Source organism: Sceloporus occidentalis, unplaced genomic scaffold (assembly GCF_023333645.1).
Source record: "Sceloporus occidentalis isolate IW3139 unplaced genomic scaffold, rSceOcc1.0.p SCAF_2, whole genome shotgun sequence".
Classification (NCBI taxonomy): Eukaryota; Metazoa; Chordata; class Lepidosauria; order Squamata; family Phrynosomatidae; genus Sceloporus; species Sceloporus occidentalis.
The window spans coordinates 45,177,386-45,191,218 of record NW_028316982.1 but is presented as its reverse complement, the minus strand read 5'-3'; the positions used below and the strand labels follow the sequence as shown (position 1 = coordinate 45,191,218).

General features: G+C 42.5%; 1 pseudogene; it reads left to right on the top strand.

The window, feature by feature from the left end:
* Positions 1-7,210: 7,210 nt before the first annotated feature.
* On the top strand, positions 7,211-8,797 carry LOC149318220 (uncharacterized; annotated as a pseudogene).
* The last annotated feature ends 5,036 nt before the right edge of the window (positions 8,798-13,833 follow it).

Genomic DNA, 13,833 nt, shown 5'->3' with positions numbered 1-13,833 from the left:
GTGTCAGCCCGTCTGGACAGGCTTGAACGATACTTGGCTTCAACACAGCTGCCAGCAACACTGATAGCTGGGGATTCGGATGAGGACTTGGAGGGCCAAGAGGAAGACACAACAGGGGGAGAAGCACCACAGACCAGGCTGGGTGAGTCTCTCCCCACTGGGGTGCCGTAGTCAGGGGCCCACCCTGGGATGGAGGGTGCCAGGGGGTGGCCATGGGGAGTATGGGATACCCCTGGCAACCAGCCAGTGGGAGCTATCAATCACTGGGCCAGCTGAGTTGGTAGGGTGATGTTCAGTCATATGGCTACTGCTCCACCAGGCCCGGCCCCACCAGGCCCGACCTTCCCATACTCACTGCCATCAAGTTATGGGGCCCACAATGGCACTTCACTGCACGGTGCTAGTGCATATGGGGGGATTCACTACAGTGCAATCCCGTTTGGGGACGTGGCCATGCCCTTGGGGGACCACGTGTCCCTGGCCACAGTGGACAAAATCCTGAGGGGGGAGGTTGAGAAATCAGGAGGTTGAGAAAAAGGACTGGGAGCACCTCAATGATAAAGTGAAGGAGGCAGTTAGGCAGCGTAAGGTAAAAAGGACCTGGAGGAACTGGTTTCAGGGATTTTTCATCTATGTGGGGGTTATAGCCCTCGTACAACCCTTATTCAATACATGGATCTCACGCATAGAGCCTATGTTGATTATGCAGTATGAGTCCAGCTAAGGTGGGATTTAACAAACCCTCAGCTTTGGATGCAGGTCATGACCCCGGCCCGCCCAATCCAGGGGGATATTTGTAGTGGCATCATGAGTTTGGGCTAACGAGTTCGCTAACTCCGCAGTCCACTTCTGGTGCAACAATATGTCAACAGTTCAGGTGATTAATACACTGTCATCCAAATCCCCAAGGGTCATGCGCTTGGTTAGAGCCTATGTTTTGCATTGCCTGGGAGGCCGGCGCTAAAAACCACATGAAACCAAGTTGGATGAAAGGCCACAACTTTATTAGCAACAGAAAACCAGAACAGAAGGGTTGGCACAAAGCATAAGGTCAGGATCTGAAGCATCGAATAACCCCACAGTTAATCGATAAGCAGCATACCTGGTGACCGCCAGGCGTTGGGATGACCTGGGGGCTAAGGAACGCCAACTAGCCTCCATCACACCAGGCACTCTCTTGTTCTCAAAGCCCCTAGTCACCGGGTGGCTTAACCATGTTGTGGCCCCCACAATGGCCACAACGCATGCCCAGCTCGCCCCCGGGTCCCTAATGACTCCCAAACCAGTGCTCCATAGCCCAGATAACCAAACCAACCAGATCCTGGCCTATGCTGCCGCCCCAAGGTGTGACAGAAAACCCCAAGCACCCAAGTGGAGGGTGGGTGGGTGGGAGAGCCGAGCTGCAAATGGCTGTGGGGCCTGGCCGCATGGCCCTTATATAGGCCAAGGCCCCGCCTCCTCACCCCATGGCGAGCAGTGTTGCCAACAAGCCTTGAAGATAATTCCTGAAAATGTTTGTCCAAAACACACTGAATCCCCCCAGATCACATGGAATATTCAGTCACAATTCCCGGAAAATTCCCATAATGTTAAAATGACGGATGTTTTGCAAATAAACGTAAACATAATTGAATAAAAATAATTGTAACTTATTTCAACTCTCAAAATCACATTTGAACCAAACAAAGAATCTTTCAGTCCTTTTAAGATATTTATTTTGACATGAAGGGGGTTCAGGAAGCTTTGTGCCAAATAGAAACGTGTTCAGCTGCAACCACACTGCAGAAATAAATCCAGTTTGACACCCTTTTAATTGCCATGGCTCAGTGCTAGGGAATCCTGGGAATTCTAGTTTTTGGAGACATTTAACCTTCTCTCTCAGCAAACTCTGGTGTGACAACAAACTACAATTCCCAGGATTTCATAGCACTGGGCCATGGCAGTAAAAAACGGTATGAAACTGGATTGTCTCTGGAGTCTGGAGTGAAGATGCAGCCTGAGTTGGGTCCTAGACACACTGCAGAAATAATCCAGTTTGAGACTGCTTTAACTGCCCTGGCTCAGTGTTAGGGAACCCTGGGAATTGTAGTTTTGTGAGAAAGAGCTGTGGTGCCACAATGAACTACAATTCTCATGCATCTGAGGAAATACGCTTATGTCTAGGAAAGCTCATGCTGCCAACTTTTCTTTCAGTGAGACTCAAAGGTGCTACAAGATCTCTCTATCATCATCACCATTATTATTATCATTATTAAATCCGAATGCAGCTGAAGAATGCACCTGTGTGGGACCCACCCACCTGTCCTTTTTCGTGGTCTCTGCAAATCATGCAAATGGGTTAGACTGACAAGCTCAGGTCAGTGGAGGAGAGAGTGTCATGATGCAAGATATAATGTTCAAATAAAGTTGTATTTATTGAAACAACCATAATAAAGTTTTGAACCCAAAACATGTTTTGAATATTCTTAACAGCAGTGCACTTTAAACGATCAGGCAGTATTGGTTTAACATAAAGTGCATAGAAATTAACTAAGAAAGTCTTCAGCATTACAAAATAACAGCCATATAACTTAAATTAAAATAATTTAAAACAATTTAAAACTTATTTCCAAATGTTTGCTTTCATCATGGTTGGTGAGGGTTCAAATTTGACACATTCACCTTTATCAGTAACACCCTCTTTGGTTGTCATCAAAGCTGCTATGGTTTCTCTCTTTAACCTCTTCCGATGAACAGTTTTCGTCTTATTGAGTACACTGAATACACGCTCAACTGAGGCATTTGAAAAAGGCAGTACCATAAGCAGTCAAATAACTTTTTTTAGTTCATCAAACAAAGGAGCACCAACACCATTTCTGACAGAAAAGGCTTTCTGCCAGTATTTTTTGGGAGGTAGAGAGGGGTCCAATCCCAGAGTATCAAATTCTAATATTCCATGTTGCCGCCACTCTTGCTCTGCCTTCGATTTGTTGATATCCTCGTTAAAGCAGCTGAATCTGTCAGAAACGTTTTCAAGTGATCTAACTTGAAGGGATTGTGCTATCTCTGGATCTATAATCTGTACTACTGAAAAAATTTCATCTTCAAAAACAAATCTCTTCTTTATTTGGCTGACAGCTTCAATGTAGAAATTTTGGCAATTTTGCATCAAAAATTCAATTTGTTGTTTTGGAATCTCTCTGTCATTCTTGAGCTCTGATAAAGACGCATGAGCATGAAGTCCCAAGTAAATCTCTTCTTTGGTGACAAAATTATTTGGGTCCTTGTGGTCAAGGTCAAATATGTCTTTGCTCCTGACAAGACTTGTTTTTAAGTAGTTATTACACAATGTCTTCAAGAGTCGTTTGACTTCAGGCTTTACTTTGTATAACACAGGGCTCTCAGATTGGAACGTGGTATTAAAGTCAGTAAATAATCCAAGAACATATGACATAAATTCCAGATAGATCTCTGTGAACTTATTGTTCATGGTGTTCAGCATTTCTTCAGTGGTTTTTGATGGGTCATCAAAAACTGTTTGTCTTAAATAAGCCTTCAGGGGTGTGTACTGTTCCAGTACTCTATCTACACATGCTTTTACAGAAAGCCACCTTGTTGTTGAAAGATTTAAGATTTTGTGAATTTCAACATTGAAAAATTCTTGAAATTCCACTAAAATCTGTTGCCCATAGTAACTTCGGCTAAAATGCGCCCCTAAATTTCGTAGGAGATCTTCCACACTTCTAGGTAGCTTCAAACAAGCTTTTGAAGCTACCAAATGAATAAGGTGACACGAACACTTTATGAAGACAACATCTGGAAGTTCTTTTTTCAAGAGTGAGACAACAGAGTGATGTTCACCAAACATTACGTTTGTTGTGTCTGAGGAAAATCCTACAAGATTTCGTAATGGTACATTGTTATCCTTGAGGATATCTTTTAAACAGTTTACCAAGTCATCAGCAGTTGATGATTTTAAATCTTTCAAAGCAAAGAATTTTGTTTTGGTTGTATTTACTTGATCATCGTAATATATTACAACAAACGCACACTGCTTAGTGGAAGAAATATCGGTTGTTTCATCCATCACTATACTAAAATAACCACATGGTGTGCTCAGGAGGAGGTTTAACTCCTTCTTAAACTCTGCACCGAGACATTTTTTTATCACAGCAGTGGCTTTTGTGTGGTGTTGGGCAAGGTTTTGAGCTATGTTTGAGTCAAGGAACATCCTTGGAAGGAGTTCAACCGGAACATCCACTTTTTGCAAAGGTAAATTCTGCTCGGATAAATAACTAACTAGCTGTAACTCTGCCCTTTTTTGTAGGTAACTTGTTTTTGGTAAGGTAATCATTTCTTTCACATTGAGGTTTCCTTTAATTTCTCTGAGCTTAATAGCATGTTTATCAGTTGAATTATGTTTCTGGATATCACTTCTATGAGCTATGATGTGTACATCACACAATCTACAATAAGCTAGTTCATGCTCTTCAGATTTCTTCGTAGATTTCTCTAGCCATCCTTTGAATTCTGGCACACTGAGCCATTTTGATGAAAACTTTTTAAAATACTTTTTTTTTTTTTGGCTCAGAATATGAGGTATCCATTGGTTCTGTGGCAGAATCCTTTTCCTCTTCAGGAACTTGTGGAGGCCTAACAGTAACACTTCTGCTATCACTTGACTCCACATTGGACAATTTTTCTTGCTTTTTGACTGTAACTCCTGATGGACCAGGTTGTTCTTCCAGCTGTGGGGAAAAAATGATCAAGGAGGTACCTACAGTACATAGCCTATAAGCCAAATCACATAAAATTACATTAGAAGTGAATTATTATGCAGTCTAATATAACTCCACAAGTAAAACAACAAATAAAATTTTTCTATATTCATTCAATTATAAAAAGTTTAAATTTTGGTAGGCTATATTAATATATATTAATTTAACAACAACTTGCAACAGGATTGTCAGGAAAGAACGTTGATCTATGAGATATAAGATCAATTTAAATTAATCCAAATAGTGTAAACTGCACAGATTATCCTGGCATTTTATTAGTTTGGGTTATAGTTTGCTATTATTCAATAAAATTATTACTATATTAAATAATTAAGCAATTTAAGTATGCTTGTTTGTTTACTAATTTGTTCAAAGTCTAATGAAACTGATGATATTATTTCAGAATCTTACCTCAGGTTTAGATTTTCCTATGACAAAACGCTCCATTCTTCCATTTGGAAACAAGCAAAAAACAGACAAACAAAAAACAGCTAGGTTAGGCTAACTACTAGTGATAAGACAAGACAGGTCTTAGACAACAACAAATGTACACACACAGGCCAGTCGCCATAACCACCATGGCCAAGAAGCAACAATAATTCAAGCTAGCTTTACCAGAAAGTATTATTATATTATTATTTATAATTTTATATAATGCTGTAGATTTGCACAGCGCTGTACATACAAATAATAAATAAAGAGTAAACCTGCCTATGGCTTACAATCTAAAAAATAATAGGATAATACATATAAAATACATAGCAATACAGGAAATGGTTCAATAAAACAGGCAACAAAAAAGAACATAGCAAGTGAGAATCACACAATGCCTGGGAATGCGTCTCTGAACAGGATGGTCTTCAACTCCGTTTTGAAGCTGGTTAAAGAAGTGATAAGGGCCCTTGCTTGCAAATTATTGAGCAAATCTCTGCAGTGTGGAGGCTGTGGAGGCAATTCCCATGTCAAACCAGGGAATCCTGGGAATTGTAGTTTGTTGTGACATGTTGAGACACTACTTTTACCAGCCAGGGCTCCATGCATGAAATTCTGGGCTTGGTGGTTTGTTGTGCCCAGAATCCCATCATCGCAGGGAGCCTTGCAGTTAGAAGCAGTGCCAAACTGGATTATTTCTGCAGTATGGATGGCAATAGAAAAGAGAACGAAAAAGAGAGCCACAAAACAAAATTCTTGGAAGACAGGGCAGGGATGCCAACTTACCAGGTGCTCTGCCCATGCTCAGAGGCATATTTAATCATTAACACACACACACACTCTCAGGGACATCACATTCACATGATCACACAACTAGTAGGGCAGCCCATGGAAGGGAGGGAAGATGGAGATAAACATCTATTTTTCTACCCAGGTGCTCTGCCCATGCTCAGAAGCACCTTTCCACCTCTTTTTCTCACATCTCCTCCATTCTTCTACTTTTCCCCTCCACTAGATTCTCCTCCTGTCAACCCAAATGGTCCTCACAGTACAACAACGACCCTGAGAGGTAGGCTTGGGGCACTCTGCCCAAGCTCAGGAATTCAGAAATTCAAATGTCACTCTAAGGCACACACAGAAATCCACAACATCAAGCCATGATACCATTATCAACTATTGCCTTTGTGTGCCTTAAAACTTATTTCTTACTTGGAAATCCAAGGCAATTGGGAAGCCAGCCAAGAGCCCTCACTCCTCCTGGGCAACACGTGCCTGGTTGCCTGCCTCCTTGTCTCCCCTCCCGCCACTTTGCTTTGCCCTGGAGAGAGAGCCTGAGAATGCCGGGGGGGGGGGGGCAATCACTGTCCTCTCTCTCATTGGCTGAAAACTGTTAGTGTGATTCCTCCAAACAGGGTTGGTTTGCTCTTGCTCTGTAGCCTGGCTCTCAGAGGGAGTCATGGAGAGAGGGAGAGAGAGAGAGAGAGAGAGAGAGAGAGATTTTTCTCCAGTCCTCTCTCTGATTGGCTGAAAACTGTTACACTCCAAAGGCTTGGTTGCTCTGCAGCCAGCCTCCCTCTCAGGCTGGAGCTGAAATGGGCCAAAGTCACCAAAAATTCACTGAAATAGAGCCAGGCACCAAAATCACATGAAAAGCTCTGAAAAGTCGCCGTTTTCGTGTGAAAGTCACGAAATTGGCAACACTGAGTGAGGCTCCTCCTCCAGGGCAGCCCAACCAATGAGCTGCCCTGGAGGACTGAAGCCTCACCATAGAGGCTTCCTCCGCCCCTACAGAGCAGCGCGGGCGGAAGGGGAGGGCCCTTCCACCCGTCACCACCAATCAGGGCGGAGGACGGTCCCAACCAGGAAGTTGGGGCCAGGGAGCTGCGCCAGCTCCCAGCAGCAAAGCGTCCGGCCCGCGCAGTTGGGCAGCCGCGTTTTGTTTCCACTACAGCATCCTTTTCTTGGCTCGCCATGTCCTGGGAATTGACAATGGAATACCCGATTCTCTTTTGCGACAACAGATGGAGTGCTTCAGACCTGGAAGCAGACCCCTCTCAAGTACCGATGCCAATAGACCTATGGAATCTTGGAGGACTGAAATTATCCAGGCTATAAGCCTGTCCATAGTCCCTAGCACCAGGACCAAATACCAGAATGCTGGCAGGGACTTTGAGTCTTTCAAGGCCGCAGGTGGGCTCCAACCTGTTTGGCCCATACTAGTGGATCACATCCTTCACTACTGTGTTACATTAAGAGGAAGGGGACTTGCCCCACAGTCCATCAAGGGCAGGTTAGTGGCACTGGCTTTCACATCCAAAGCACAAGGACATGTAGACAATACTGGAGACTTTAGGGTGCGCAAAGCACTGGAGGGTTGGAGTAGAGAGCGGGACCATCGGGGGGACCAAAGGGAGTCATTGTCACCCCAGGTACTAAAAGGCTTGCGAGACCTATGGCCGAACATATGTTCATCGCCATTTGACGTGGCCCTTTTCCATGTGGCAGCCCTTACAGCCTTCTTTGGGGCTTTGCAGATAAGTGAGCTAGTCGTATCATCCAATGGGGACACAACCAGAAGGGCCCTGGAGTTTGATGACTTAGCTATTTCAGAGAACTTAGTACAGATCAGGATCCGACGTTCCAAAACAGATCAGAGGGGTAAAGGGGTGATAGTTACATTGGCTCGTTGCAATGACAAGTCACTGTGCCCAGTCACTGCACTGCAGGATTACATTAGGCTTAGGGGGGAACATTCAGGGAGCCTTTTTTTGCCACACTGACCATTCCCCCTTGACTAAATACCAGTTTTGGAGAATAACATCAGGGGCCTTAAATAGACTAGGACTCCCCAAGGCTCACTTCGATACTCACTCTTTTCGCATTGGGGCAGCGTCCATGGCAGCAGCAATGGGATTGGCCCCATTGCTCCAGCGAATTGGCTGCTGGAGGTCTACTGCTTACAAAAGGTATGTGCGGCCTCTAAACCACTAACCAGTCTTATATAGGTTTCAGGTGCAGACCAGGAAGATTGAGAGTCCTGATCTACGGGCACAGCATGGTGTATTGGGCGGTGTGACAAGCCAGAAACAGCCCGATAGGAGCCCAACTAGGCCTGAGTGGAATGGCCACAGTGAAATGGCTTGGTAGAAGGGGGGCTGGAGTGGAATGGTCTGCTGCCTCTACTATTTGAGGAGCGCGCAGGGCTACCGCCTGATGCGCTTGTCATCCATTTGGGGGAGAATGACCTTGGCCTGATGAAAGGCAAGGCCCTCTCGATACAGGCTCTGCAGGACTTTAAAGTCATACAAGCTGCCTGGCCTAATGTAACACTGGTGTGGTCCGCAATACTGCCCCACCAGTGCTGGAGGGGTGAAGGTGATCCATGCACCATTGATCTGGCATGGAGAAAAGTGAACCGGGCAATGCACAAGGCCATGGACGAGGGACTGGGCTACCTTATTACACATCGGGGAATCTTGTTTCACCAGAAAGAGCTCTACAGGGTGGACAGTGTGCACCTCTTAGAGGAAGGAAATCTCTTATTCCTGGAGGACTTGCAAAAGGGGCTGGGTGCCATCTTGGCTGGCCTGGTGGGGGAAAGGGACTAGGCAGACACCCGTCCCTTTCTGTGGCAGGTAGTGGGGAGAATGTGAGAGTTTGGCATACACCATAGCACCCCCATGTGGCGTAGGTAGAGATCTGGAACCACCTTTCTAGGGTTACTACTGCCCAGAGATGGGGAAGGACTGGATCCTTGAGGTAGACCTGGGATTTTGGCCCCCACTCCTAAAATTACACGGCTTGGGGGAGGGGGGGTGCCTGGGTCTGCCTTCCACCAGAGGTCTGGCCTGGGGAGTAGTCCAGTCAAATGGACTGCTCTACAGGGGGCAGGTGTTTTCACCTGAGGGAAGGCTGGGGAGGTTGTCAGGTAATGACACCTGGCCCCAGCTGATTCCCAACCAGGTTGCTCCCCCCTTTTATGGTCTTCTAGGATTTGTAAATATTTAATTAGGTCAATAAAAGTGGCCCATTATCAATCCAATCTGTGTGTCTGGTCTCATTATTCCATGGTGGAACATCAAAAGGCAGGATAAACAAACAAACAAACGAATCATATTTTATGAATGTACTCCCCCCCCCCCCTTATTTTGTTACCTCAGGAACAAACCATTAACCACATATCAAATTCTTCTCTGTGGCTAAACTTGAAATATAAGGAATGGGTTTCCCAATTTACTGGGAAATATATTTGTAGTCCATGATGGATAAAAGTAGAAGCAGGGCACAAGTTTTCTGTCTCCCAAAAGCCAACATGACTTTTGCTGAGTCTGGGGAAGTGTCAAGAAAGGCCAACCAATCAACAGTGCCATCTTCAACTGTGATCAATAAATAAAATTGTGATATTTTTCATTTCAACAAATAGTGATGTATTTATTTCTAGTTTGTCAAGCAGAGCCTCTACCTTAGTTGCTATGTCCACAATTTGATATGAAATGATGCTATGTTGTCATAGGCAACCCTGAGAATATTGTAGTCTTGATCAGTGGTTAAGAAATATACTTTAAAAATAAACCATATTTGTGGTTATGTTTCAGGCAGTAAGTCAGTTAAATATTTTGGTTCTGGGAAGACATAACTCAGTCTCACTGAAATGGAATAGCCCACTTTATAGCCTGTGAATAGGGTGACAAGTTGGGGAGTGGGATATTTTAGCTTTTCTGTAGTTAAGGTTGGCTAGGTAAAAATAAGCAGCAACTGGCTGTCTGGGGGGAAAAACATATTACAGAAATGTATAAAGTTTCTTTTTATGATTTTTGAAATAGTTGGTCCCCATTAAGTGGAAATCATAAGAAAAAAATAAGAAATTATTTCTTGTAATGTGGAAAATACAGTTCCAAACAGTACTGTTCATGGAAACAAAGGTGATATATCACAGACTTATGTATAGTTGTCCTAGGAAAATGGAGGACTGTGTAATAAAGTGTTTGATTTGTTACTTGTAAGCACACCACACAATGGGGCTACATTTGGGGTTTTCTTAGGGTCACAAATATTAATGAATTTAATTGTTTGGCTTAGATGTTTTATTATATAAACACACTGAAAGGTTAATGCTAGATCAGAGCTGGAGGGGGTTCATAAAGTGGAAAAATTAATTTCCATTTCAGTGGTCATTGATCTCATTTTGGTAGCTTTTATTACAAAGGGATATTTCACTTTAAATTTGACTCAAGCTGCATCTCTCTTGTTTTATAATTACATTTCTAGCTGAGGTTTCATCCTGCTATTTAGATGGCCTAAATTACCAACATTTCATTTTTATGGCACTCAAGTTACAATATTGGAATGTTCTTTCACATGTGATTAGTTTGAGTAATTGTCAGGAATTTGCCAAACAGCCTTGTCCACTGAGACAAGGGTTGTTAAAATGAGCCAGACTACGATTCTTAAAGGAGAGTTTGTGCAACAGATAAAGACCTGGAATTAACTGGTAGTGTTTTCAACGTGTAATTAGAAAACACATTGTTCTCCAATTAAGAAAATTAATTAAAACCAACCAGATGGTAATCAAGGCATGTTGTAATATAATGTGTATCTGGCACCTATATTGCTTTTATGTCCTGTACATGAATTGATGCACTGTTATGTTTTACTCTGAAAATACACATACAGAAAATTTTATCTGTAATATACTTGATCCAATATATTTCAAAGTACAATCTACTCAAAAATCAAAATAATTGCTTCCAAATCTCGTTGTGATGGGAAGCAGTTTCATGTCACTGTCTCAGAGCTCCTGGTGAGCAGAGCTGAACTGGGAGACTGCATGGCAGTGTGAGGGCTATTGTTGTGAACATAGGATGCTTGTTCCAAAGTTACATATGCATATCAGAGCTCCAGCTATGCAAACAGGCCAAATTTCCAAATATACCCCCCAATGACCACCCTTTGGTTTAGAAAACAAAAACAAAAAACCTTTAGAATAGAATTGGAAATAGAATTGTGGGATGGGGTGGGGTGGGGTGGGGGGTAAAAAAACCACCAGCTCTACTCCACACTTATTCTCTGTTGCCTAAGGCCTGTTACAGACTGCCAAAATAAAGCTGCTTCGGGTCTCTTTGGAGGTATGCTATTTAAATGATGCATGCATCCCAAGAATCCAGAAGCTGCACCAAAAGCTGCACTCTGGTGCTTAGGAATGGAGTGTGGCTTTGGTGCGACCTCCGGACTCTTAGGACCCATGCATCATTTAAATAGCATACCTCCAAAGAGACCCGAAGCAGCTTTATTTTGGCAGTCTGTAACAGGCCTAAGATAGCCAAATACATTTGATGAGCCCCTTAGTCAGAACATTTTAGAAGTTGGTTACTAGGAGACTGTATCTAGGAAAATGTCCAGGGAGGCTCAGATCTCTCTACAGCCACTGTGTATTGGACAGAGATGTCTGAAACTTGTCAATGGAGCAATTCTCATTCCCACCTAGGGAAGTAAATCTTCACTTACTTTGTTCTCACACAAGAATGGAAAATATAGAAAGGTTTTCCCCTAGTGGGTGAAATTAGAAGAGGTTTTTGGTGTGTTCTTCTGTGATTTTTTTAGTGTTTGGTGGCCTTTTTTCCAGAATGTTTTTAAGGTTCTGTTTTTGGGAAGAACTGTCCAATGGTTTTGCACAAAATGCAATGGATTTCTGCAAAAAATCTGTTGTTGTTTGTGTTGTTGTCATTCTGTTTGGTTTTCATTTGTTTTAGTGCTGTTTGTTTTAGTGTGTATTTTATGTGCATTGTTGTGGATTTTCACACCTTCAAATCAACTCCAATTGTTGATACTTTTTTTGAGCTAATTCTTGCCTATTCACATGCATACTATTTCTGTCAATTAAATGATGTGAACAAACACACTTCTGCCTCTTGTTGTTATGTTTTCCTTCCTCTCCTCTCCCTACAAGTTATCATTGTACATTTTCCAGTCACCTACTGTGTTTGGATATCTTTGGTTATTGTATGCTGCAAAGTTTCCTGAAAACAGGAGATTGATTCATCTCTTCTCTCCATACCCTCCACCCCATTTGAAAGCTGGTAGAACTAAGGCCAATCTCTAGGCAGTGGATGAGAAGAGAAAGAGTTAATAACTGAGGGAAGGGATGCCCCGCTCCAGCCCCTTCCCTCCCAATGCAAGGGAGTGAAATAACACTTGCATATTTCTACCAAGGGACCTTTAACTATTTAAATGTCCCTTGCCTTTAAAGTGAAGGAGGGAGTTTCTAATTGCCAGTTTCAGCCTGAAACAAAATAAACAATACTGTAATTGGCAAACCCTTGCCTAAAACCAAAGAAATCTTTTAGCAGTAATGCCCATCTGCCTATCCACCCACCCTCTCTCATGCAAAGGCATTTGAAGAAGAGATTAGGATATCCACACAATCGAAAATGTGAATCTTTCAGCATACTACAGTAAAAAGTGCAAAACCTTTTTCTTTAGGGTTTGAGGACTTTTTTCCTCTCCCTTTCCCATAAAAGGGATGAATACATTCAAATCATGTATGGCTGGCTCATATTCTACTCACATTCTACCAGGAGAACTTTCATTGTGTAGACTGACCCTTGTTGTTGTTCTTACATGTCTTCAAGCTAACCCCAACTTGTGGTGACCCTGTCCTAGGGCTTTATTGGAAAATTTATTCAATTCATTCAGAGTACTTTTGCCATTGCCGTCTTAAGAAAGGTCATGTTTGCATGGGCCAAATAACACATCCTCTTCCTTTCCTCATGGGGATCACTCCCAATGAATCTCTGGATCTGGTGTGAACTGTCCAGTTCATCAACAAATCTGCAGTATACCCAGCTTACACCAGATTTCAAAAACTTACTTTTTGCTCTGGATTCCCAGGATACCAGAGAGTCCTCTATTGAGATAGGGCCCTGAGGAGCCATCAGACAATGCCTTGCCTCTATATCTTTTAGCAGTCAGGGCAATATTCCTGCTACAAATAACGGAGCAGGGAGTGGAGAATAGCCTTTTCTTTTCTTTTCTTTAAAAAAACCATTTAAATATGAAATGAAAGTTCCTCCTCATGAGCACCACCTCAGAGCTGCTGAAGGACTGGAGATGACCCTGGAATGATTTTATAATAAAAGGATGCCCATATCTTTTTTAAATTGTAGGCAGTTTATCACATATAATAAAGATTACAAACAATTTTATGGTGCATATTTTGCAGAATGCCATAAGGATAATAAATGCTTTCAATAGGAAGCAGGGTCAGAAAATAATAAGCCCTTGGCAATAATAAATCTATAGTGCCAGCAATGCTGTCTTTGTTACTAACAAACAGAATGAATAGGGCTTGCAAATAAAAATGGAAATGGCAAATAGACTGCCAAATTTGAACCTTTCTGCTTTCTCAACCCATCCATATCCCACAAGGCTGAAAACATCAACAAATTTACAGTTAAATGTTTTGCCTGTTCATATTTTTAAATGCTATATATTCAATATTTTCTCTTTCACAGCACTGAGCAACATTTCTCCTTCTCACTATCCTTTTTAATCAAGCAAACTTTATATTTATAAAACTCTTGATTTAAAATAAATTATTCACTGTAATAACTCCATTGCAAACTGATTGTGAGGAGGTGCATACATA